At 46.7% G+C, this 25,693-nt stretch overlaps 1 protein-coding gene across 1 annotated transcript in view; it reads right to left on the bottom strand.

Annotated features, from left to right (window-relative positions):
• Positions 1-15,369, bottom strand: part of LCLAT1 (lysocardiolipin acyltransferase 1) — a 158,042-nt gene extending 142,673 nt beyond the window's left edge. The window contains exon 1 of the mRNA XM_036434861.2: positions 15,184-15,369. The gene's annotated coding sequence lies outside the window, so the exon portion shown is untranslated. The remainder of the gene's footprint in view (positions 1-15,183) is intronic.
• Positions 15,370-25,693: the final 10,324 nt, after the last annotated feature.

Below are 25,693 nucleotides of genomic sequence, written 5' to 3' on the forward strand. Positions count from 1 at the left end.
GAGAAAAACTAGTATCTCAGGTGGTTTCATGATGGCATGAATATGGGTGGTATTTTTCTTTCATTTCTTTTTATGATTTCTGAAATTTCTATAAAAGTCATTCCTTTTATTGTGGATGCAATCGTTAGTTTTAAAAATTGCATGAGAATCCTATGTACTTGTTACCAATTGCTAGAAGGCTACACCTGCACAGAGCCTAGAACATACTAACCGGGCACCCCAGAAATGGCAGTGTTCTTTCTCCTGCCAGCCCTGACCACCCCTGTGGGCTCCACTCCTGGTAGAATGGACAATGAGGTGGACACTGACAGTCAGATCCAGGAGTGCTATTGATCGGCTATTGGAATTTGACTCCATAGCACCTGATTAGAAAACTTGCAGAGTATTGGGGCCCAGGGTGAGGGCATGACCAATAGGAAGCCTCAGCCACCCAGACCCAAGGTCCACTCCGACCTACTGGTGACTCTGTCCTGCACTGACAGCTGAGGAAGCACGGAGGGTTCTGGCAGGGAGTATAGTGAAGGCAGGTAAAGGGCTGAGTCTGGTGAGGAGAGGAACGGCTGAGGGTGTTGTGCAGGGAAAGAGGTGCAAAGGAAGTTAATAATAACAAGGCTCATTAGGCCACAGGGAGGAAAAAAAATGTAGCTCAGTGTCTCAGCTTGGATTCCCCCAGAAGCACGCCCTGAGGCAAGTATTCAAGGGCAAGGAGTTTTTATGGCAAGTGCAGGAAACACAGGGGTATGGGGGGGAGGAAGTAGGGCAGGGGCGGGGCAGCTAATAAAGGGTGTGATATTAACCAGCTACTCCTGTGGGTGAGCAGAGCAGAATCAATCCTATGGGGAAATTCTGGGAAAGGTGTAGAGCCTGGGCTCTCTCCCTCCCCAGGGGTGAGGATGTTAGGCACACTCTCCTTCGTCACTGGTTGAGGGCTGCTCCTGGGAGATGCGGGTTCCCTAGCACTATCAGCCCGGTGTGACTTGGCCAGAGTAGTATGACCAATTCATTCAACTCCTAAATCAATATATATACTGAATTTTTTCCTAGCACTTCTTTTTTAATTAAAATTTTTTTTTAATGGATTGAGGTATAATATTACATATGTATCCATATCTCCCCAAAGTAGCTTTCTGTGGCTCAGGAAAAACGCTAGTTAACAGAGGCTGCTACTGGCTGTTGCAGGCAGGACTGAGAACTGATACAAAGAGGCTCTAAGGGGAGGCTCTGAGGGGAGGTTTGGTCACTCCACCACTTGTGCAGCAGGGCCTCGGCTGCCTCTCAGCGCTGTTTGTGTATCTTCCTATTTCCTCCCAAACAGCTCATCCCAGCTGGATCATACATAAGTGAACAACACAGCCATATATTTATAGTCTCTGTGAATCACTAGTGACTAATTTTTCCCATTTTTTTAAACCCAAATAGTTTTCTCTTTAGACTCCCCATGAGGGCACAAACCAGCCAATCATTTAGATGACAAGACAGATTTTTATTTTATATATTAAAAAAAAAAAATCCTTTTCTTAACACAGGACAGATGGTTCGCAAATACAAACATTTAACCTAACAATTCCAGTTTTCCTTCTTTCTTTAAAAGTGACATTTTTATCTGCACCCAGTTCAGGGGAGTTAAAGAATTTTGCTCACTGATTGTTTTGAATCCTAGAACTTTTCAAGGCTCTAGGTTCTGTCCTCTAACAGAAGATTGGAAAATAAACTCCGAGAGAGAGAGAGAGAGAGAGAGAGAGAGAGAGAGAGAGAGAGAGAGAGAGAGAGAGAGGGGGGGGGGGGGGGAGCTATCTCCTATTTTTTCCACTGTGTTTGTTGGCTGGGTCTCCTTAGCAAAGAAATGGTCTTCCAGTATTTTGGTTACATATCATTCTGTTCCATTTAGTAAACCTGACTCACAAAAGGAGGCAGGGCAGCCAGTTTCCAATGCCCCGGTGCCTCTGACATGGTCTCATTTAATACTAATTGCTCCCTGTAAAATTTGGCCTCTTGAATTGTGTTTTTCCATGATTAGCATTCTTCAGCGTCTCCTACCAAAAGGCTCCATCACTCATGCATATCTCAGATAATTTATTGCATTGCCTCTGAGGAATTTAGTTCTGTGGCGTGTTTCTAGAAAACTCATTCAACTCCTAAATCAAACAATGGGGGGCATGAGGGCTGGGAAGAAAGGCCTGGAAAGGAAGGAGATCAGGGGTGAGAAGAGAAAATATCTGAAGATGTTGAACCAGAAAACCAGACTTTCTGCATTAAGCATATCTAAATTGCTGAGAAATTAACTAAGGGATTGGTATAGGGGCTAATGTTGGGCTTGAGGATGGCCTGCGTGTGTGTGTAGAAGTGAAAGCAAATGTATACCGAGGAGGCATGGACAGCTCAGTGGTAAGGCCCAGGCAGAAGAGGGTGGCTGGAAGGGACAAGAGTTGGGGGGGGGGGGCAGTGGCCTTCTGAAAGACAGAGAGGATTGGTTCTGGGAGGCTGTGGGCTCCTTTGACTTGGCTGAGGCCCAGCCATAGGAGAGAGCTGGCAACCTCTCCCTTCCCCTAAGGGCTCCAGCTAGGACTGGCTGCCTCTTCTGAATTCCCATCGCAATGACTGTTAGTGACCTGGCAATCCTTAACACTCTGAGACTCACAATGTCTTGCCCTAGAGAGCTGAAACCTGCTACTTTGAGTTTGAGTTCATTTCTTGCTCCCAGAAGCAAGTGACTTTTCACCTCTGCATCTCTACCCAAGGCATATTTCAGCCATGGAGCCAGGCAGCCTTCAGGAAGCCAGGTTTCCCTGCCTGCCAATGGAGACTTGCCAGTGCTGATTTTACACATTCCTATTAGTTTTTAACAAGTATTTTGTTTTAGTTTTTAAAATGCAACTACAGGGCTATAAACTTACAGGTCATGTGATTGGAAGTGCATGCTTTAGTTTTCTAAGAGTCTGTATGTAGAACTAGGTCCTTCACTTTTCATTGATCCCTATCCTTGGTCAATGACTTCACAAGTATTAATTGAGCACTTACTGTATGCACAGCCCCATGGTAGATGTTATGAAGACATGAAAAGGGTTAGAATCTGCACTCAGGATTTAAGACTGGAAGGGAGTGAGGAAGTGAGTACTTAGCTGATGCCATCAAACCAGGGGCACTCATTCGCCTCTTACTGGTACCCGCTTACCTCTCAAGCCTCACCTTCCTCTGTCCTGTAGCCCTCTGTGCTCCAACCATCAACAAATCTCAGCAGGGGATTTATCATCCATAAATACTGTTTTCTTGGCTTAAAACACCAGTCTCCCCTTAAATTTCCCCTTTCCCAGGACGTCTCCCTTGACTAACCTTAAGCACTCCTCTCCCACCAAGTGCTCCTAGACATCCATATGCTTCCCCAGGTGCATCACAGTATCCACATTCTTCATAGTTCTTTGTTTCATTGTCTGTAACTCTTACAAGCTCTGGGAGGGCAGAGTTCGTCTCTGTCTCATTCATCACCATGCCCTCAGTGCCAGCACAGTGCCTGGACCCCACAGAAGAGATCCAAAAAGGGTATGTTGAAGGAGGGAAGAAATGTCTTCTTCCCAAGGTAGAAGGAGAAAGGCTCAATAGCAGCTCCTTATGGCCTGTTCTACTCTAAAGGAAGCCTCCATGTTTATCTTACTCATTTTAACTTCAAGATGGTGACAACGCATTTCTCCCTCCACACCCCATGGATTTAGAAGTCCCACACAGATCTTCCTCAAGCCTGGCTGGGTCAAGGCTGTGGAGATCTCAGATCCCAGCCATTGGCTCAAACATTTACTGAGCAACACTCTATGAGAGTTTTCAAAGTTATCCATGGTGTGCTATAGAGCTATAGAGTAGAAGTGGCAGATGGTATGCCTAGACAAAGAACACCTCACCCCCACCCTCCCACCTCACCCTCCACCCCAGGTTTCCAATGGCTCTTCCAGGGGTAGTAGAAATGTGCCTAGTGAGAACCTTGGGCAGGAATGAGGGCACAATGCAGAGACAATGTGGGAGCATGGAGCATTGGGCCAGAGGCAGGCCTAGGTGAGGTTGGTAGGTAGGGGCACTGTGAAGATCACACAGGAACATGTAACATTTCAAAGGAGAACTCAGAGAAGACTGAGCAGAGGTATAGTCTCCCTCTCTCCACAGATAGGGTGAGGGGAAATGAAAGTTAAAATTCTGAATTTAATAGAGCTGAGAACTAAAATGATTGAGAAAATGATTTAAGTGACTGATTCGCCTGGAAGTAACTAATTTACCTGGAAGTAACTACACTAGTTTTTCTGAATCAGCCAGAAGAGGGGCTTGAGATACAAAATAAATCTGATGGCAGAAAATTAAAGAAAGTGACATTGTACATACCAGTCATCCAACTGGGAAAACTAAACCCTCTGCATTTACTTCTTGTCTTCTCCACCCCCTTTCCCATTCTGCACTCCATCCTATTGACTTCAACTTACTTAACTATGGCTTCTGTTCATAGGAAACTGTGGGCCTTGTAAGAAAACTAGGAGTTTATGGCCTAAAAATAGCAAAGCTAGAAGAGAACTTAGAAATTGTCCAACCCCTTCATTTCACCAATAAGGAAAGTGGGGCCCAAAGAAAGGACATGACTTGCATGGGTCCCAATGAAGTTGGGTGACTGAGCTGAGAAAACTTGGTTCTTGAGGTGTCCCAAACCAACCCTTGTCTCTACTAGTCACCCGGGTAGGCAAACCACTCCATGACCTCTCCTCACAAATCCTTGGCCTTGCCTCTTTCTCCCCCATTAGTAGCCCTCTCTAAGCTCAGGCACAAACCACCCAGTCTCTGTCTGGATCTGTGATCCAGAGCAGATGGCTCTGGGGACGAGTTAGCTGCCCAGCATGCAGACTTATGGGCGACCCTCCCACAAACTGACCTCTTGGTCCCGGAACAAAGCACTTTTCCAACACACCATGGATCATGGCTGTGGAGGACACATGACACATGCCAGAGATTCTTTCCAAGCCACAATTGCTTTGCAGCCATGGCAGCAACTCTTTGCCTTAGCTCCCCCCAGGCCATGCTAGAAGGAAGGGGAGTCTTAGAACTCAATGAGTTAGGAGCCCTAGCTGCTACGAGACCACCCTGAGCATTGACAGCTTTGGGCCTTCCTTCCCTGAGGGTCAGCTCTAAATCAATGCCAGCCTTACAAAGAGGGAAAGTTCCAGTGCTGAGATTTCTCTACTGGCCCTGGGCTAGGAGCTTTTGCTCACTGTTCTCAATTAATTCTCACAGTTCAGTAGGCAGGTACAATGATCTCCTTTTAAGAGATGTGAAAAATGAAGCTCAGAAAGATTAGGTGACTTGGCCAAGGTTTTTTTTTTAAAAGAGAAAACCTGGGATTAGAAGTCAGGTGTGTCTCTCTCATTGGATACTGTGGTCTTTTAAGATAGACTCTTGTGTCTCCAGCTGCAAGACAGTCTTGGCCCTGCTTCACAGCCGCCCTGAATCTCTCCCAGGAATCTGTTTCCTAGGAGTCCTTCCCACCAGAATATCTGGGGTGTAGACAGGGGGACTGTGAACAGCCCAGCCTTGCAGATTAGGGGTTGGGCGTCAGCACACTCAGGCATTTGGCTTTACCTCTCACTGGCCATGTGCCCCGAGCAGGCACTTCTCTCCCAAGGAGGCAATTTCTGGGCAGAGATTGGAACCAGTTCTCAGGATTCCCTTCGGAATGTTTTAAGTTGTGAGCACAGCAGCTCTGAATCAGGATCAACACTCAATGAAGATTGACCACCTATGAGCAGAGCTTCATGCAATCAAATAAACCTACAACAAAGTCAGTCTCACATGCAATTTAATGACAAGCATAATCAACACCGGTCTATATGGAAATTAGACCTAAATGTTGAATGGCTCATGAAATTGACTGTAGTGTTCAATATTTACTTTTTCTATTCTCACTTGGTTGGCTCTTTAGTTATAATCCATTATCAAGACTGAAAGTTTTCCTTGGTGTCATAAATAGTTTTACTCTCACTCTGCTCCCACTCCTCATACCCATGTATACACTGATCCCTGTACATATGAGAAGATAAAGGTTGGCACTGCTGTAACCAACACTGGGGGCCCTCACCCAACCTCTCCCATGATCCAGGAATGAGGTTCCTGATTATTCTAGTTTCTTCTACACCCACATCCTCCCCCATTTCACACACACACACACACACACACACACACACACACACACGAGCCCAACCATGCCTCTGACATGAAAGGAATCCTTGAAATGATGCCTACTCTCAACTGCCAAGTTCTGAGTACTGGGTGGGGTCCAGGTGTAGGTGTAGGTGCAGGAACCTGGAACCCAAGCCCGTGGTAGGCCTGTCCATAGGGTCACAGGTTGGAAAGTGCCCCTGCATCCTCCATTCAGGCCCTCAGCTGTGTCAGCTCCTGTTCTCTGAAGGGTTAAGGTGCCCTGTAGTGACTATGTGGGGCCAGAGCCTGGCTCCTTGGTGGCCTGACTCAGAGAGCAGTGTGTGGTCCCCCCGCTACATCCTGTTGTGAAGGATGCTGTTCCCTGTTTCCGAGGCCCTGCTTTTATCCCCAGGCAGGCAGAGGAAGTAAGGCGAGGGAAACAGCTTGGGGGTTTATATAAAAGTCTGGCCCCTGGCCTCCTTCCTGCAGGATGGCTTTTCTGGGCCCCTGTCATCTCTCTCGGAACAGTGTGCTGTGGAGGAGCCCTCCTGGTCAACGCCAGAGATGAAGGAAAAGTAATTTTGGCACAAGCTATAAATAGGCTCTGTGGTTATTTTAGAGCTGTTTTGCTTGAATCAGAGGAGTAAATCTTGGATTTTGCTCAAACATCCTGTCAGTCCCATGGGTCTCTTCCTCCTCCATGCTTGCTCTCCAGCCTGGGACACTCAGAGATTTTGATGATGGCACACAGGGATTTTTCGTTCAAGCTCTGTACACAGGGAACTGAGAAGTATCATGAAGCGGTACTTCCCTTTATGAGGTACTCTATTTCCTACCCTAGTCTATTTTATCCTTTAAAACTCCTGGTTATAACTCACTACTGACTTTTTTTTTTTTTTTAATAACCCACTAGTGAGAAGCATCCACAGTTTGAAAAACAATCAATCTATTCTCCCCCCCACCCTCTCCCCCTTTTGTTTTTCTTCGATGCTGTCACAAATCAGTTATTGGCTTTGGGCAAGCCATCTAAACTTTACAGAGCCTTTTTTGATCCACAAAAAAACAGTGGATAAATTATCTCTTGATATTCTGAAGTTGTCTGTTTTTGTCACATTCTTCCTGTAACTAGAATCACCTGTGGCATTTCCCTGGAAAGCCCAATTTTGGACCCTAAGTCTCAAGTTAAAGAGAGAGAGAGAGAGAGAGAGAGAGAGAGAGAGAGCGAGCAGAGAGGCTGTCATCTTCCCTCCACTGGCTATGGCTTTGTGGTAAAGAGCAGAGCTTTGAACGTGAGCAGATCAAACCCAGCTCCCAACGGATTAGCAATGTGTCTTCCTTAGGCTCTCTGTGCCTCAGTTTACTCATCTGTAGATGAGGATGAGACTTCTTTTATATATATATTTTATTGACTTTTTACAGAGAGGAAAGGAGAGAGATAGAGAGTAAGAAACATCGATGAAAGAGAAACATCCATCAGCTGCCTCCTGCACACCCCCTACTGGGGATGTGCCCGCAACCAAGGTACATGCCCTTGACTGGAATCAAACCTGGAACCCTTCAGTCTGTAGGCTGATGCTCTATCCACTGAGCCACACCAGTTTTGGCTGGATGAGACTTCTATAGGGTTGTTATGGGGGTTAAATAGGATAATGCCAGGACAATCCTTACTCATCTCTTCCCCTTTCCCTCTTTTCTTCCCACCTCCTCTCTATTCCTCTCTTTTCCTCTCCCTCTCCCCTTCCCTTCCCTCTTGGATTTACTAAACTTCTTCGTAGAGAAATTTTACCAACACTGCTTCCTTTATCTTATGGTTTTCAGAGCACTTTCACCCACTAATCCCTTGATCCTCACAAGAACCCTTGGGTTTGGTAGGGTTGATGTGATGCCCATTTTATAGAATATATATATATATATATATATATATATATATATATATATATTAAAAAAAAAAGACTAAAGTGACTTGCTCATTCAGCTATTTGGGCTGTGGGCTCAGGGCTACTCAGGTTTTCCCTGCCAACCTGTTGATTTAAGTTAGCCTGAGGTGAGCCCTTGGCCTTGGCGGAGGCTAGTGGTGATGACCAGGTAAATCACCAAGTATCTTCACAGGCACTCTAACTTCACACACAGGTGTCAATTAATTTTGTGGACGGTTATCAAAACTTATTTACAAAAAGCATAGAAAAGTTTTTTACTCTTTCTGACCATTGCTATAATTTCCAATCATCATATTTGTTCATTTAGTTACTAGAGGCCCCTTGCACAATATTCGGGCAAGAATAGGCCTTTCTTCCCCTGGCTTCACTCCTAGCTGCCCGTGGGCCGGCAGGTCCCAGCTCCCAGCCTGCCCAGAGCCAGCAAGTCTGTGGGAGCCAGCAACTCTTCGCTTCTGTCCTGAGCATGGCTCCTATAGTTCCCTCCACACCCCTCGACCCCTCGTAGCAGGCTTCATGCCCCTCCCAGCAGCTCTGCCTCCATATGCAAATTAACTTCCATCTCTGTTGGGTTAATTTGCATACTCACTCTGATTGGCTGTGGGCATGGTGGAGTGATACATAGTTAATTTGCATGTTTCTCTTTTATTAGGTAAGATTGTTGCTTCTTTTTCTTACCAAAATAAATGCTTTACCTGGGCAAGGACCCAAGTTTGCTTTTTTATTATTGTATCCCCAACACCTAGCACAGTGTCTGCCAAAATAAATATTTGTTGCCTGAAAAATGTCTGTTGAATATATGACTAAACACACCACTGAGACTGGGCTGGGAACTTCTATCTTCATTTACAAGGTTTATTTAATACCTATGTTCTTTGACCCGGCTGATATTAATGATAAATGTTGTCTCATACACCCAGAGTGAATGGAGTGAATGGGAAAATCAAGGTTATTATATGAGTAATTTGAGCAGAATGAACCACCTACTCCAACCTTCCTTATCTGATGATATTGGGTAGAAGTAGTTTAAAACTGAAGAACTGGAATAATTGCCTAATATCTCCATTTCATGTGATTCTTGCAGATCTAGCTGCAGACAGACGTGGACATGCTTCCCCCTTAAGAATGTGGCCCTACAGAGGACACAGCATGAAGGCATGCACATGTATGCATGCACCCGCGAGCGTGCACACACACGGAAGTGTGAAGGAGGACAGGAGTTTAAAAGACTGACAGGAAAGGCATCTAGAAGGGTCACTCTCCACCGGGAGAAAGCCTCCATGCCTGGCCTTCTGCAGCATTCCATTTCCCAAGTGCCGGAGCCAATGACTTCAGTCTTTGACCTTGGCAAAACAGACTAGCTCTGAGCTAGACCCTCACAGACAGAAAGGACTGGGCTGTCAGACACAGTTCTAAAGGAGATACATTCTTCACTTTGGGATTTTTTATAAAGAGCAGAAAAGAAAAAAAAAAAATCGCCGAAACCGGTTTGGCTCAGTGGTAGAGCGTCAGTCTGCGGACTGAAAGGTCCCGGGTTCGATTCCGGTCAAGGGCATGTACGTTGGCTGTGGGCACATCCCTGGTATGGGTTGTGCAGGAGGCGGCTGGTCGATGTTCCTCTCTCATCGATGTTTCTGGCTCTCTATCTCTCTCCCTTCCTCTCTGTAAAAAATCAATAAAATACAATATATTTTTTTTTAAAGGAAAAAAAAAAATCAAGCCTGAGCCAAGAAGTTTGGCTTTGTCGTGTCAATGGCAATGAAAGAGCTGGAAGTTGTGCAAATGAAAAACAATGTGGCCCTCCTTCTTCTCTCCCCTTTCCCCTCTTCCTGTTGGTTCCCAGCTCCACCCTTGGCTCTCCTTAGAAGCTTCCTCTCCTGATGCCGTCTGAAGGCACCTTTTATTGGGGAAATCATGTGTACATGTGATGTCATCCTAGCCCACAGCTAGTTTCCCCCTCTGTGCTGCTTGCTTCTGAGGAATTGGAACATCTCAGTAACCCACCAGACTCCTGAGAAGGATGGTGTTGAGATGGGGGCAGAGCAGCTTCTTGGCATTGTAGGGAAGGTGAAATAGGAGGAGACATTAGCTATTGCTTACTGTGTGCCAAGTAGGCACTGGTGAGCTGCTTTACATGATAGCACATCTGAAGCTCAGAGGACCCTGTGAGATGGCTAATGCAGGTAGTAAGATGAAAAACACATGGAAGCTTAGAGGGGTTAAATAATTTACCTAAGATCACCTGGTTCATATACAATCAAACCTTTTAGATTCCAAAGTTCACGTTCCTTCAACTCATGCACAGGGAAGTGATTGGCTCTGAGTCAGGGGGCCATGTGACGTATCTACCAAAAAATGCTTCCAGCCCTCATTTATTCCTGCCTCCAAGTCTTGGCTGACAATATTCCCTCAGGCTTTTATCAATACTTTAGCCATCTCTCAGTGCTAGTTCATCTCTTTCTTTCTGATGAAGCTTTCCTTCATTCCCCAAGCCAGAGTTACCACTTCCTTCCGTGTTTCTACAGTGGGCTGTTCATTACGCCCTATATTGAAGCATCTGTCTGGTTCTGGCCTATGGTATGGACACTGGGAAGCATGGGTGCCATTTAAGACTGGGTTGCTGTGATCCAGCCTGGCGCCAGCTTTGGAATGCACAGGTGGAGACAAGGTGTGGGGTGCACTGGGCAAAGAGGTATTCTCTACTCCAAGGCACTGAAGGAGTCTTGGCCTGATATGTGAGAAATAAAAATATGTAGGCAGACCCCATGGTCCCCAAGGAGGAGGGGTCACAGCTCCTCTTGGCCTTCTTTCCTACACCACCACCCTGTGTTCTAGATCCTTTCTCTCCTCACAGGGAGCTCCTCTCCTTTCCTCAAAATCACTATTAGAAATGAAACAAAAGACATCATTAAGGAAGCAAAGAGCCTTTCCATTGTCTGGGATCCTTACCTGTCCTTCTTTGTCCCCCCATCAGGGGGCCCAGCCTATCCCAGCAGCCTCATACTTTATGACACACCTTTGGCCTTTTGTCCCTTTTCTTGGGTAGCCTTGCCACAATCCCGTGAGGATGGTCTTATTATCCCTAATTGACAGGTGAGAAGACTGAGGCTCAGAGAAGTCCAGTGTGAGTTGTCCGCAGCCCTCAGTCTAAATCTAGCAGGAATGGGACTGGAGTCTCAGCCTTCCAGACCCCAAGTGCGTGCTCTGAACAGCAGCCTGGAGACAACTCCGTGGGGAATGCGCAGCGTCCCAGGACTCTCGGAGCTCCCCTGGGCCACTGAGCTGCCAGGGCGGAAGCCCTCAGCTGCTTCTCTCCCTCTGCCCTCTCTCTGCACTCCAGCAACACTCAGCCTGAGCTGATAACCGTGGCAGGTGCTTGGGAAATGGCTCTGACACCATAAGAGGGGCCAGCCAGTGGGTATCTACGGAACGCAGAACAGCGCTGGAAGGGCTCCTCCCGCACCAGGACCTCTGGCTCCTGGGCTCTTGCGCTACAAGCTGCCTCAGAGCCCTGGCTCCCAGCTGTCAGCGCCAGCAATCTTCACGCAGGAGCTAAGCCCTGGCACTTCCCAGGTCTGCAGGAGGCCAAGATTCCTTTCCAGAGAAACACTTATCTGTCTCCGAGCCCAGGGCCTTGTCTCCCATCCAGTGTCTTCATAGTTCAGATTCCTGTGACTAGGAAGGGATTGGCACCCTTAAACACAAATCCTTCCAGCTGAGTTCCCTGAGAAAGCCAACACCGTTTCCATTAACTACCCGGCCCTCGAGTCCTTGTGGCCATGGCAGGATTGGAAGAACCCCCCAAATTCTGGTGGCCTCTGATCTAACCCAGATACTCCAGGGAGCCCCTGTGATGGGGCAGTTGGCCTTCCATCCCAGGCAAAGGCCTCAGGTGGTGTCAAAAGCTGGGGACCAGAATCTGGAGCTGGATGGGAAGAGAACAAAGGAATGCTGGCAGCCAATGAAGCAGGAGCTGGGATCCCACCCTTCGGAGGTACTTTCTCTAAATTCAAGGCACAATGAAGGAGTGTGCAGGTCAAAATCTCCTCGACTTCTCTTTCAGAACATACTGTGCTGGCCAGGCTGACTTGGCTCAGTGGTTGAACATCAACCTAGTATGTTTGAACCAGGAGCTCACATTCAATTCCTAATCAGGCATATGTCCAGGTCAAAGGCTCAACCTCCAATTGGGGGTGTGAAGGGAGGGTACAGGAGGCAGCTGATCAATGATTCTTGTTCATCATTGATGTTTCTCTCTCTTCATATTTTTATTGATTCTCTCTGAAATCAATAAAAATATGATAAAAACAACAACAAAAAGATAAGGTACCATGCTGGAGACTGACAAACTCTCTCTCATTAAATCCCACCAGCCGGTGTCCACACCAGCATGGGGACAGGCGCTGTGACTTAGGCTGAGCATGCATTGAGCTGACTGTCTTACATTTGGGGACCATATTGTGTGAAAAGTGTGTATGTTAAGACTAGACTCAAGCTCACCCATGACTTAAGCAGACCCACGTCTTCTAGCACCTCTGCCCACTCAGTGGATGGCAGGCCCAGTGCCCCCACGGTTGTCCCTAAGCTAATGTGATGTGATACCACAGTAGAGTTCTGCTCAGCACTCCCATGCCTGGTGTGTCAGGCTGGGCAAAGGAGCAGGATCAGGGTGAGCACTTCCCAGAGGAGTGGAACCTGGGCACCTAGCCAGCCCCTGCTTTGCTTTTCAGAGCTTCTCATTTTGAAATGCTCCCTGTTGCTGTCTCCTCACTATGTTACACCTGGACACAGCCAGGCTTGGGGCATGAATCAGTGATGTTTCTCCAGCACATTCATATTCTAGAGCCTCTTCCCGCTACCCCTCCTGCACTGAGCTACCCTTTGCTAAGGGGACAAGTAATCCTGCACCCTGAGGCATGTGTCTTCTTGCTATTGAGGACCAAGAGGTGAAAAGACATCTCTGATGTGATGGGGGCTGACAGAGCACCTGGGCATGCGCGGGGAAGAAGGCAGGGGTGCTTCCAGTGGCAAAGCAACAGTAGGGAGAGAAGAGCTGATTAGACCTAGATGCTTCCTGTTGGGAGAGTGAAGGGTAACCCCAGGATGAAGGAAGCTGTCATTTAAAACAGCTCACATAAGAGAGGGGCACCAAATTGTGCCTGGGCTGCTACGATTTGGAAATCTTCCTCCAAATGACTGATTGTCCCACGTGAGCACACAGGTAACTGGTGTTTTGCAAATATTCACACTAGCATTTTCAAAATTTATTCTTTTTTTTTTTTTTTTAATGACAAAAGTCGTACAATGGTTGTTAGGAACAAGCTAAATATCAAAGAAACAGATGACCAAGGAAGTGAAAGTGCCCCCCCCCACCCCCATCCCACTGAGCTGGCAGCAAGCACCGTGAACAATTGAGGATATTTATACAGGGTTTTAATCGTTTATTTATACAGCCAAGGCCCGGGCAGGAGGGGAAGCGCATGCTTTACCTTGCCTTTCAGCTGTCCCTGCCTGGAGGGTACCTTGCCAGACTCTTTAAGACAAAGCGCCACTGCCCACCTGGTGGCTCCACCTGCATTTCCTGGTAGGAGGGACTGGACTCACTCTGGGCTGCCTGTCTGATCAGAAGCAGCGGTCTCACCCCAGTGTCCTTCGCCCTGCTGGCTCCCCCAGTCACCTCTCACTAGTCAACCTATGGCATCTGGGTCCTTCCCCAGGACCCCTCTGGACAGGCAACACCGCCAGGGCATCCCAAGCCCTGCCTTGTCCTTAAGGCTCAAGGATGGTCAGAATCTCAGTCCCACCCTTGCTCAGAATCTTCTCTGTCCATCTCTGTATAGCAGAAAGTGGGCTGGATTTGGGGAGGGGGTGGGGTAGGGAGCAGGCTAGTGTTTCTTGAACACCTACACCATTGAGAGAATTTAAAGATATTTAAGTCTTTCATCCCGAGGTTAAATGGCTCGCTCAAGGCTACACACTTATTCCGTGGGAAAGGTGATCCTAGCGGCCAGTCCTGGCTGGAGGAGAAACAGCCCCTTTGCTGGGCTCCTTACTGGTGTTATGGTTCCCCTTCAGGGGCTCGGTGTCCCCATCTAGAAAGCAAGGAGGTTGGTTCTCAACTTTGACCGCACTGGAATCACTGGGCAAGCTTCAACAAGCTGCAACCAGCCGGAGATGCAGATTCACTAAGTTAGGATCTGGTCTGAGAGTCTCGCCTTCGATGGTTCCACGGTAGGTCTGAGGGGCCGAGCGTGGGAAGGCCAGAGCTGGATGGCCCCCCGATATTTCCTTTCCCTCTGTCTGCTTCCGCAGACTAAGACCTCCCCTGCCCAAGAGTGTGGTAGAGCACACAAGCTGAGGGCTTATACCTCAGTTTCCTCTGGCACACTCCTTGGCCCTCGGCGACTCAGTTTCCTAACCAGTGAAAGGGGGGATAGACAGTGCTCGCCTATTTTTCTGTTGGGAGATGAGATACCATGCTAAGTGCCAAGCTCAGCGCCTGGCACTGGGGAGGGCACTTTCTCTGTCTCCTGCTTCCTCCAAAGAAGCTCCCTCCATCGACTGTGGCTCAGTGGACTGACTTCCACACACTCTGTACCTACAAGTATGGGCTCAAGGATCACACCGAAGAATCGTGGACATCCAAGCAAAGGGAAACCAGGAGGAGGCCCAGAGCGAAGAGAGGCAGGTGCAGCCAGAGGAGGTGAACCATTGAGGGTTTATGTTGGTGTGTTGTTTTTTGGATGATTAAGAGGATGCTTCCATGACCTCACTGGTTCTCACTGGCCCTGCCCCTGATATGCCCAGATAAAGGGCTTGTTCTGCCACAAGAAAATGGCCTTGTTCTACCCAACCACCAAACTGGCATCAACTGGAAGACTTGCCTCTGAGATCCAGAGAAGGCCCTTCACAACGGAGAGCCTCAGACAGTGGTAGGCACCTCTCAATCCCTGCCCCCTTTTAGAAATCCAGAAATGTCCCCTCCCATCCCCATCCCTTCTCGCACCCCCTTCTCCCCCCCTCCCCCTCCCCCCCACACACATGCACGCTGTCTTTGCTATCTCCCAAGCACTGGGTTGTGACTCACTGTTTTTTGTAATCCTGCGGTTGAGGGCTTGCCAGGAGGCCCGGTTCCTTCTTCAGGACTCAACCTTCACACAATCTGGGCTCTGCCCGGTGTGGCTGCCAAACTGGAAGGATCCCTGCCTCCAGGGAAAAAGGGAGCCCGAGCACTGGGACCAGACGCACCTGTGTTCCCTCCTTTGCTTGGATACTTGTTAGCTCTGTGATCTCAGGCCTGCGGTTTGGACTCTGGAGCGGAGCTCGTTAACCTGTTTGACTCCAACCTCCTCTCCCCGAGCTCCATCACGGGGCTTGGTTATTTCCTCATAACTGTGAGGCGATGGGTCAGGATCAAAGTTAACTTTCTGGGCCTCCCAGAGCCAGGCCCTGGAAAGAACACAGTACACAACGTCTGCAGGCCTGACACGCAGTCCCACGCAGTCCCACACAGCCGCCAGCTGACTCAGCTGCCTGCCACCTTGGGCAAAACGACTTCTTGAAACCTCATTTACAACAGCTGTGCTCCGAGGCAGCTGGTCCAACTCCGTCGTTCCGCAAAGCTATGCATTTGGTACACTAGTTCTGCATGCTGCCTAAAAAAGAAAACGGAGAAGGAAAAGAAAGGTCTCTAAGGTCAGATAAGTTGGAGGAATACTGTAAACTCCACCCCCAATTAGCACATTGTAATGTACACATCACCTTGGTAGAGGCACCAAGAGATCCAGTAACAGGGAGGCCAGTTTGGCTTTGTTCAACTTGCTCTTCCCTAAACTCATTTGACCGTGAACACTTTTCTTTCCTATGAACATGCTGGACACTAGTAATCAGACCACATCTAACCTAGAACTGGGCTTCTCAGGTGTGACGGTGCATGCAAAAATAACATGGGCCCTAATCCAGCAGAGCTGGGGCGGGCCTGAGACTCTGCATTTCTAACAAACTCCCAGGTGATGCCATGTTGGTGGTCCAAAAACACACAGAGGACGGATTCCTAAGGTGTGTATTTTTCCAGTTTCGATATGAAAGTTGTGTAGAAATGGTGACTCTAGGGCTCTAGGCTCATAGAGACCTGGGTCAGGGTCCTGGCCCAATCACTGAGCAGCAGAATGACCTGGGACAAGTCTCTTTTTTTTTTTTTTAATATATATTTTATTGATTTTGTACAGAGAGGAAGGGAGAGAGATAGAGAGTTAGAAACATCGATGAGAGAGAGTCATCGATCAGCTGCCTCTTGCACACCCCCCACTGGGGATATGCCCGCAACCAAGGTACATGCCCTTGACCGGAATCGAACCCGGGACCTTTCAGTCCCCAAGCCGACGCTCTATCCATTGAGCCAAACTGGTTTCGGCTGGGACAAGTCTCTTGCCCTCCGTGAGCATTCGTTTTCTCACCTATAAAGGTGAGACACTGATAGCACCTGATCCACAGGTTGTCTGAGGAGTAAATGAGACAATGCAAAGAAAACATGGGGTGCTAAGACCTAGACCATGACAGGACCCACTGTAGCAGAAGTCAGGTGACACAAGTCCTCCCTGACCCTAGACAATGGGGTCCTCATTGGCCAGTGAAGCCCCATGCTGGCAATGCCCCATCACGTTAACCAGGGCGTGGGCTCTGCCAGCTGCTCTGTGTGTGTGTGTGTGTGTGTGTGTGTGTGTGTGTGTGTGTGTGTATGGTGTGTGTGTGTGAGACATGCAGCTATTGTGAGAGTGTCTCATTGGACTCACCTTTGTGGTCCTCAAAAAATGGTTCCACACTTGAATCACATTAAAACTTTCACATGAATCTGCTCACAGGGTAAAATTAATCACATGGTAAAATAAGTCTTAAATATATTTGGGCTCTATTAAGATCCCAGCTTGTATGTAGACAGTGGATTAGGACCACATCACCCTGGCTGCCCAGATCTTGCTTCATATTGGGAGCAATGGAAGGAAGGGTAAGGGAGGACAATCATATAGTAATCATCTCTTGGTGTTTGGTAAATATCATCTCATTTAAACCTCTCAGCCGCCCTGTGTGATGGGCTCAGAGAGACTTAGTAATTTGCTCAAAGACACATAGCTAACCTGTTTCCCCGAAAAATAAGACAGTGTCTTATATTAATTTTTGCTCCCAAATATGCGCTAGGTCTTATTTTCAGGGGATGTCTTATTTTTCCATGAAGAAGAATACGGTACACATTTATTGTTAAATGAAAATAAAGGAAATTTATTACCTGTATACGGTACGGTAGTACGGTAGTTGTCAACACAAACCAGACAAACTGTGAATCCTACAGTATCAAGAATTTACTCATTTATTCAATGACAATCATGTCATCATCTTCTGGAACATCATCATAACAATCCAATTCCTGAATTTCCTGGTGAATTCTTGTGACTCCATTTCTTTCAGAATCAGTGGACCAAATCTCTCATGTTTAGCAATAGCACTGTCTTTAAATGAGTACTTCTTGTCATGGTAGCCTGCTGGCAGTGCATTTGCAATGCATTTGCAACTGTGCATTTGCAACTGTCAGTGATTTTCTCCCATGAATTCTTCACCCAAGTCACAACTTTTTGCAGTTTAGGTTTCACAAAGTTTCCACGCTGATTTCTCTCCATTCTATTTTCAATGTAGTCATTAATTTCCACGCGCAAATTGTCTTTGAATGACTTGTTTATTGCAATATTTTCGAGAGCCTTATTTTCGGGGGGGATGCCTTATATTTCACTCAGAAGGAAACCTGTAAGTAGGTCTTATTTTCGAAGGATGTTTTATTTTCGGGGAAACACGGTAGTAAGTAGTGGATTATATAAGATGTGAGCGTGCTTATGTAATAACCTGGGATGCCCTGTCTGCCCCCCACTCCGGAGCTCAGTGCCTTTTACTCGGCTGCCACTGCAAGCTGATTTTTAACCATCTTTTGGGACAGTCTCCGCTTGGAATGCTGAAAAGGAAATGCTCTCTCCAGCTGGGCTGGGGCCAGGCTGCTGGAGAACAATGTCTACCTCCCAGTCCATTGTGTTTATCTCGCAGCTGGAAAGCTACTCCTCAGACAGAGGAGCACGCCTGCAAACCAAAAAGACCGAAAGGAGAGGAGCCTGGTGCCTTGTCAGCACTTCTGTGGCTGCGGGGCTGACGTGATTCAAATGCCGACCCCTTTCTAAAAACTTTGCTCTTTGGAGAATCTTGTTCAACAAGGCAACTGGGGTCTTTTTGTTATTTTTCTAATCAACACCATTATGATGATTTTTCCTTTAATTACAGCAGCTGCCCTGTGGTAGGCACTGTGTTTTCTGTGCCTCACTCACCTCATTCAAGTCTTGCAACTGTGTGAGGTAGGTATCGATACATTCACCATTCCCATTTTACAGATGAGAAGACTGAGGCTCAGAGAGATTAAGCCCATTTCTCCTGCCTGAAGTTGCAAGTGGCCAGGAGGTAGTGCTGACTCCAGACAGCCTGACTCCAGAGCCTGCCCTTTAGCCACCACCTCTTCCTCCTTCCTTAGTGTATGGTCAGTTCTATGAGTCTGGAAATAGGTACTGGCAAAACACCCCAAATACTCCAAGCTTCCAGCTTATAACTTTTACCCACTTCATCCCAACAACCTGCGCTAACCTCCCTCTGGATAACAGAAGGACTGGGCAGGGTCAAGGTGTCACATTCCCCCATCGCAGTGAGGGCCAGGGGCATAGACAGAGGCACAGACAGATGTCTGTTTCCAGAACGGGCTGGCTAAGCTCCTGGCCGCCGGGTTCCTGCATGTGCTCCCCAGCTCCGCTGGATGCTTCAGGAAGGAGGTGGCTCATTCATTCCTCCTCTGGAAAAGAAGAGGCTGGGGTGCTGCAAAGAGGGAAGGGGTGAGAAATGGGGCAGGATAGGAACAAGGTACTCCAGACACAAGATTCTCCAGCTGCTGAAACCTGTTTGGCTCAGTGGAGAGAGCGTCGGCCTGCGGACTGAAAGGTCCCAGGTTCAATTCCGGTCAAAGGCATGTACCTTAGTTGCGGGCACATCCCCAGTAGGGCGTGTGCAAGAGGCAGCTGGTTGATGTTTCTAGCTCTCTATCCCTCTCCCTTCTTCTCTGTAAAAAATCAATAATATATATATATATATATATATATATATATATATATATATATATATATATATATATTTTTTTTTTTTTTTAAAGAAAAGATTCTCCTGCCTCTGCTTTTTATCATTTTCTGTCTTGACCCTTGGCCTGCAAGCCTTTCCCCTTCACTGCCTCTGTAACCCCCCTCTCTAGCATTTTCAAAGTCACAAAGCTAACAAGCCAGGATTTTAAAGTAACCCCAGATCAGGTGTGATGAGTTAAATTTTATCCAGAAAGAGCCAAAGCCGGTTTGGCTCAGTGGTAGAGTGTCGGTCTGCGGACTGAAAGGTCCCAGGTTCGATTCCGGTCAAGGGCATGTACATTGGTTGCAGGCACAACCCCGGTAGGGGGTGTGCAAGAGGCAGCTGGTCGATGTTTCTCTCTCATCGACGTTTCTAGCTCTCTATCTCTCTCCCTTTCTCTCTGTTAAAAATCAATAAAATATATTTAAAATTTTTTTTTATCCAGAAAGATATATCCAAGACCTACCACCTGGTGACCTTTCTTGGAAATAGGGTCTTTGCAGATTTAAGTTAAGGATTTCCCTAAAGTCAGTGATAATGTCCTCATAAAGGAAAGGAGAGGAAGATGAGACAGACACACCGAGTGGAAGGCCATATGAAGACAGAGAGAGACACTGGCCTTGTGCCACCACAAGCCGAGGAATGCCCGGAGCCATCAGAGGGTGCACGGCTGTGTGGGACACCTTGATTTTGGACCTCTAGCCTCTGGAGCTGTGAGAGATTAGGTTCCTGCTGTTGTTAGCCAGCCCGTTTGTGGTGGTTTTATGGCCGCCCATGGACACTAACTCTCCAAGGCAAGACTTTCTCTCCTCCCTTAGTTCCCTGGGAGGGATCTGAGGAGCAGTGTAGCCTCCTTGGCACAAACGTCTCAGTTGGAATTTCAAGTCTGACCAAGGTGCCAAGCGTTGCCCACAGTCAGCCCCTGGGGGTGTGACTTGCTGGATCCTGAACTTGGAGGACAGGGGACTTGTGGCTGGAAAGTCAGGCTTGCACCAACTGGCCACGGTTAGAACCGCTCTGGAAAACAACTCCCTCTCTCACATCCCCTCACCCCCACACCAAGCACAGTGTACCCTCGCCGGATAGGAGAGGACCGGATGAAAGGAGGGTCAGGTTGGTCCCTATAGCACAGTAACAGAAATTCTCAAAACTCAGGAAGAAAGAGGGATGGGGTCTTTCCTCTTCAGAGGAGGCAGAACCTAGAAGAGGGGTGTGTCTCTCCACGGTGGTGGAAAAGAGAACAACATGGAAAATGCTTTTCCTCTTGGTTCCTCCAGCCAGCTGCATTAAAGGATGGGTGTGTTCCTTGTTCCTTTTGAGAAATGTGAGCTTTAAGGACAGTCGCAGTTTACATCAAGCATGTTAAACTTGTGGCCCGCAGGCCACATGCCTAGTTTACTTGGCCCATGTTAGCCTATGAGTTTGACATGCTTGGTTTACATAGTACTAACTAGTCCCCTTGGTGCTCAAGCAGGAACAGCCAGTAGTTGTCAGCATTCTATCAAAACATGTTATGGTCCTGGCTTTTAATTTGCCTTCTTACAGAAATCCCAGGCAACCCTATGAGTCTCTCTATCTTCTACAGGAAACTACCTGCCCAAGGTCACCCCACTAGCTAATGATGGAGCGGAACCTCCACCTCGGGCCAGGGTGGGCTCCCCTTTCACCTCACCCAGGATCTTCCCTTTTGTCACCACCTTTTTCTACAACTCACATTCCTGCTAGTCATCTGGACACCTGAGGCCTCAGCCCTTCCCTGACTTGGACTTCCAGGGCCTGTGTGGACCGCATGGGGCTGACTTGGCAAAAACTGGACTCTGTATTTTGCTTTAGTTGTTTTCTTTCCCACTTCATTGTTTCCCGAGGATGTCTGCCTGCCCAAAATAGCCCGGGGCATTCCAGGTAAACTCAACATCTGACCAAAATCCCCATCCAGCATCAAGCCCTTTGCCTCTTGTTTTCCTCCCTTCCTTTGATCACTGCGGTTGGGGAGGGGCGGAGTCTGGGACAAGCTCTCTTGTGGAGCCTGGAGGGAGAGGGAAATGGGAGGGGCCTGACAAGCTCTCTTGGAATCCAACCAGCTCACCTCCAATTGTCTGCCCCATCGCTAGAGGGCGCTATGTCCCTGGCCTTAGGGAATGTTATGACTGGAGGAAAGAATTAGACAGAGCCTTTGTTTTGGTCAGAGTGAGAAAAAACCCTAAGGTGGATTCAGATACTTCTCTGATTTTTAGAGGCTTCGTAGTACAATGGAGAAGCACTGGTTTTGAATTAAGATAGAGTTGGGCTGAATTATAAAGCATAAGGCAGCTGTAAGTTGCATCAGCCACTCATTCACCCCTCTGAGCCCTCATTTTCCTCTCAGTAAAATGGGGCTAATCGTGCCCACCGTGAACAATAAAGATTGACGGACACAAAGCCTCTACTAGGCCCAGGGCCATGGTGGGCACTCAATCATTATATATTGGCTTCCCACCTACTTTCCAGAGTTCCGAAGAAAAGGTTATTTATTTCTTCATTGCCTTTTTAAGATCCAGTTTTTATAGTGAAAACATTTAAGATCTACTCTCTTTGAAAATTTCAGGTATACAATATAGTGCTATCAACTGTAGTCTATATGCTGTCCATTAGATCTTTAGAACTTGTTCAGCTCAGAACTGATAATGTGTACTAACACCTCCCCATTTCCTTCACGTCCCCGTCTTTATTGCCTCTTGATGTCATCATTACCCAAATATTGAGAAGGTCCGGGGGCCAGTGTAGAGACGTGAGAAAAAGCATAGACATTCATTCACCCTTGCTTGCTTATGTATGTATCCCTAACATAATTTTTTAAAACTATCCACTCCCACCTCCAGTACATTTTAAAAATGAAGTCTAAATATTGTTTAAGTTTAAATTTAATAGCTGCAGAGAGGGATAATCTCTGGCATATTGTAAATATTGACATTTAAAACTGTTACACCACACTTTTCAATGTATCCAATGAACTATGATTTGATACCAACTATGATTCACTTAAAAATGTAAGAGCTCACTTAACATTTAGAAACGTTCCATCCTTTTATCTCTTTGAAGGTGTGTTACTATTCCTAGTTCCTCCACAGATTTTTTTTTACCCCGTATCATTTCTTATGTTTCAAAGTAATTTATTGATCACTTTTTTTTAAAATGGAAAAAGCCATTTTTAGCATTTAATACTTTTTCTTTTTGCTCTCACAGGCCTCTGCCTCAGCATTTGCATTCTTTGATGAGAGTAAGAGCAAGAACAAAGTCATTCAATGAAAACTGAGTGCAGCAGACCCTATGGGTATGGAATTGCCCAGGGACTTGACCTGTATGTTGGGTGCCCCCCCCCCCTCCCTGACCTTCTTTCCTGAAGTGGGGAGAGCCCTCATGTGTGAATTCAGTCTTATCCCCAGGTAATTCCATTTTAGGAAAGAGGGCCATGGACGTGGAGGATCTGGAGAGTGGTTTCCTGATAACTATTTTTGTCCAGTCACCCTCTGGAATGCCCGGTGTGTTCCAATTAGAGGGCATTCTTCCTTCTCTACATTCTTATCCACTCCCAAGACAACGCGCTATTTCTGCACTGTCCCCTCGGGTAGTCACTGGCCACAAGTGGCTATTAAGCACTTGAAATGGGGCTCGTGCAAAGTGAGAGATGCTGTGGGTTTAAAATACACACTGGATTTCAAGGACTTACATGAACGAAAGAAGGTAGATTAAGAAGTACACGTTGGTAGCTACAAAAGAGTCATGAGGATGCAAAGTACAGCATAGGGAAGAAACGTCAATAATATTATAGTGACCATGTATGGTGCCAGGTGGGTACTAGACTTATTGGGATGATCACATTGTAAATTATGTAAATGTCTAGCCTCTATGCTGTATGCCTGAAACTAATCTGTAATAATCTATAATAATAAAAGGGTAATATACTTTTAATTAGACCGGATGTCATTCAGGATATCCTTCCTAATGAAGGTGGAGCTGGAGCGAAGCAAGCCCAGGTCCTGGGTGCCGGAGGGAAGCTGGTGCTGGCAGCCAAGGGAAGGAAAGCCTACTTTTGCACAAATTTTCATGCATTGGGCCTCTAGCATAAAGTAATATTGAATATCAACTGTGATTGAAATAAATTAAACTAAATTAAAACCACTTTTTTTGGAGCCTTTGCCACATGCAGTATTCCTACCCCATCTTTGGCACCTTACTGTTTTGATAAGACCTTGTCTTTTACCAACTTATTACTTGAAATGATACTACAACCTGTCTGTTTGCTGTTTCAGGACTGTGACATATTTTCCTTGTGGGTCTGATTTAAAAAATATATATATATATTTCCTTTTTCCTCCTAAATAAATAAAAACAAATAAACTATTCAATAAAAAACGCTTAATGTTGACTACATGTAAAATTTATAATATTTTGTACATATTAAGCTAAATAAAATACATTATTACATATAAATTTACCATTTTTGTTACTTTTTTAATGCGCTTGCTGGAAAACTTCAAAATATATGACTTGCATTATGTTTCTATTGGATGGCGCTAATCCAAATGGCTGCTTACACTGTCACAGTTTCCTCATCTGTAAAATGAGGATGACAGTAATACCTTCCTCTTAGGCTTGCTTTGAGGATAAAAGGAGTTACCATCTGAGGGACAGAACAATACCTGGCATATAGCAAGTCCTTTTTAGTGTCTGTGAAATAAGTAAATGATTCTTACCACAGTTAACACCTAAACCCCTCATATTAGCCCAGTCTCCTGCAACACTGAGTTGAGGCAAAATGTTTCATTGGAGGAGGTACTACCAGGAAAGCAGGACTAAGGGAAAGGGGCAATGAAGCAAGGAGGGAAGGGTGAGAGTGAGGGAAGGGAGTAAGGGAGAGAGGGAGGGAAGAAACATGAGGTGGGATGTTGTGGAACTGGCTACAGTTTCTCAAGAAATGTGTAGCTCGTTGGTGACAAAAGCCATCCAGTGAGGCCATATGGAACCACCATCTCTTGAAAGTTATTGGAGGGCAGAAGGCAAACTATTTATCTGCCTGTTCCTTCCTATCATCTGTCTTACATTAATCAATGTTTGCCCTTTTGCATTTTCTGGTCATGTCACTGGGCCCCCCCTGAACAGCAGTTGGGAAGTTGGAGACTTCAGAGGCCCAGGGTGGCTGGGCCTAGGCTCCGGAGTCACTGAGCCCCCTGACACGACAGGAGTCATGGAAATCTTGATGAAGCCTGACTCTTATCCCTGGAGGGTTGGTCAGCAGTGTCAGGAGATGAAGCAACAGCAGTGGCCGTGAAGCTTTGTGACTATGGGGAGGCCATCCTATGGTTGGGGTGGGTCCACCCGGGAATCAGGGCAAAGGCGAAGCCAGGGCAGATGGAGCCACGTGGAACCAGGGAAGGAGGTACATCATGGAGCCCCATTACCCCTCCTCTGAAATCCTTGGATGTCTCACAGGCATCTCAAGTTTAGCCTGTCTGAGACTAAACTCTTGATTTGCTTCTCCAAATCTATCCCTTGACCACTGACCCTAGACTCTCCATTTCTTATCTTCTATTTCTCAGTAAATTCACCTACTTGCTCCATCCAGAAACCTGAGCTCCCTTCTCCCCAGCCCCACATGCCTCCATCAGCAAGTCCTACCGATTCTACCTCCAAATCCTATCTCAAAGTCATCCACATTTTGTCATGTCCACTTGATGGCTAAGTCTCCTTCTCTCTCCCTGGATTAAGATGATCTTCCTGTTTCCTTTCTTCTCTCCAACCCCATACAATAGCCAGAGGAATCTTTGCTGCTTTAAAACCTTGCCGTGGCTTTTCAGGGCATTTAGAATTGAACCCAAACTCCTTACCTTGATCTACAAGGCCCTCCACAACCTTACTATTGTCTGTTGCTCTAGCTCACCTCAAAACACTACTTTCTTGCTCCCTGTTGGCCAGCCTTGTTCTTTCCTGGCACATACCCAGTGCTGTCTTGTTTTAGGGCACAAATTGGCAGAATGCTGTTTGCATCTATTTTGTAAACAAAGTTTTATTGGAACACAGGCAATATAGAGATTTATGGGGCCTCACATATTCACTATCTGACTCTTTATAGAAAAAGTCCAGGGCCCCTATTCTAGGACCTTTGACCTTGACTCAGGCTCTTTCCCCATCACTTAAACCAATGGTTCCATGACTTTCATCCCAAACTGAGCTTCTTTTACAGTCATGCTTTAATAGAAGCCTTTTCCCACACCTCCCCTTACACTCTGCTTACCTTCCTAGCACTTTCACAATTTGATATTACATATTTATTACTGTACCTATTTATTGTCTGTCTACTCCCTTATGATGCTAAGCTCCACAAGGACAAGGGCCAGGTCGTATTGTTCGTATTGTTCCCTAGCACC

The sequence above is a fragment of the Pipistrellus kuhlii genome, unplaced genomic scaffold, assembly GCF_014108245.1.
Source record: "Pipistrellus kuhlii isolate mPipKuh1 unplaced genomic scaffold, mPipKuh1.p scaffold_m20_p_13, whole genome shotgun sequence".
Lineage (NCBI taxonomy): Eukaryota > Metazoa > Chordata > Mammalia > Chiroptera > Vespertilionidae > Pipistrellus > Pipistrellus kuhlii.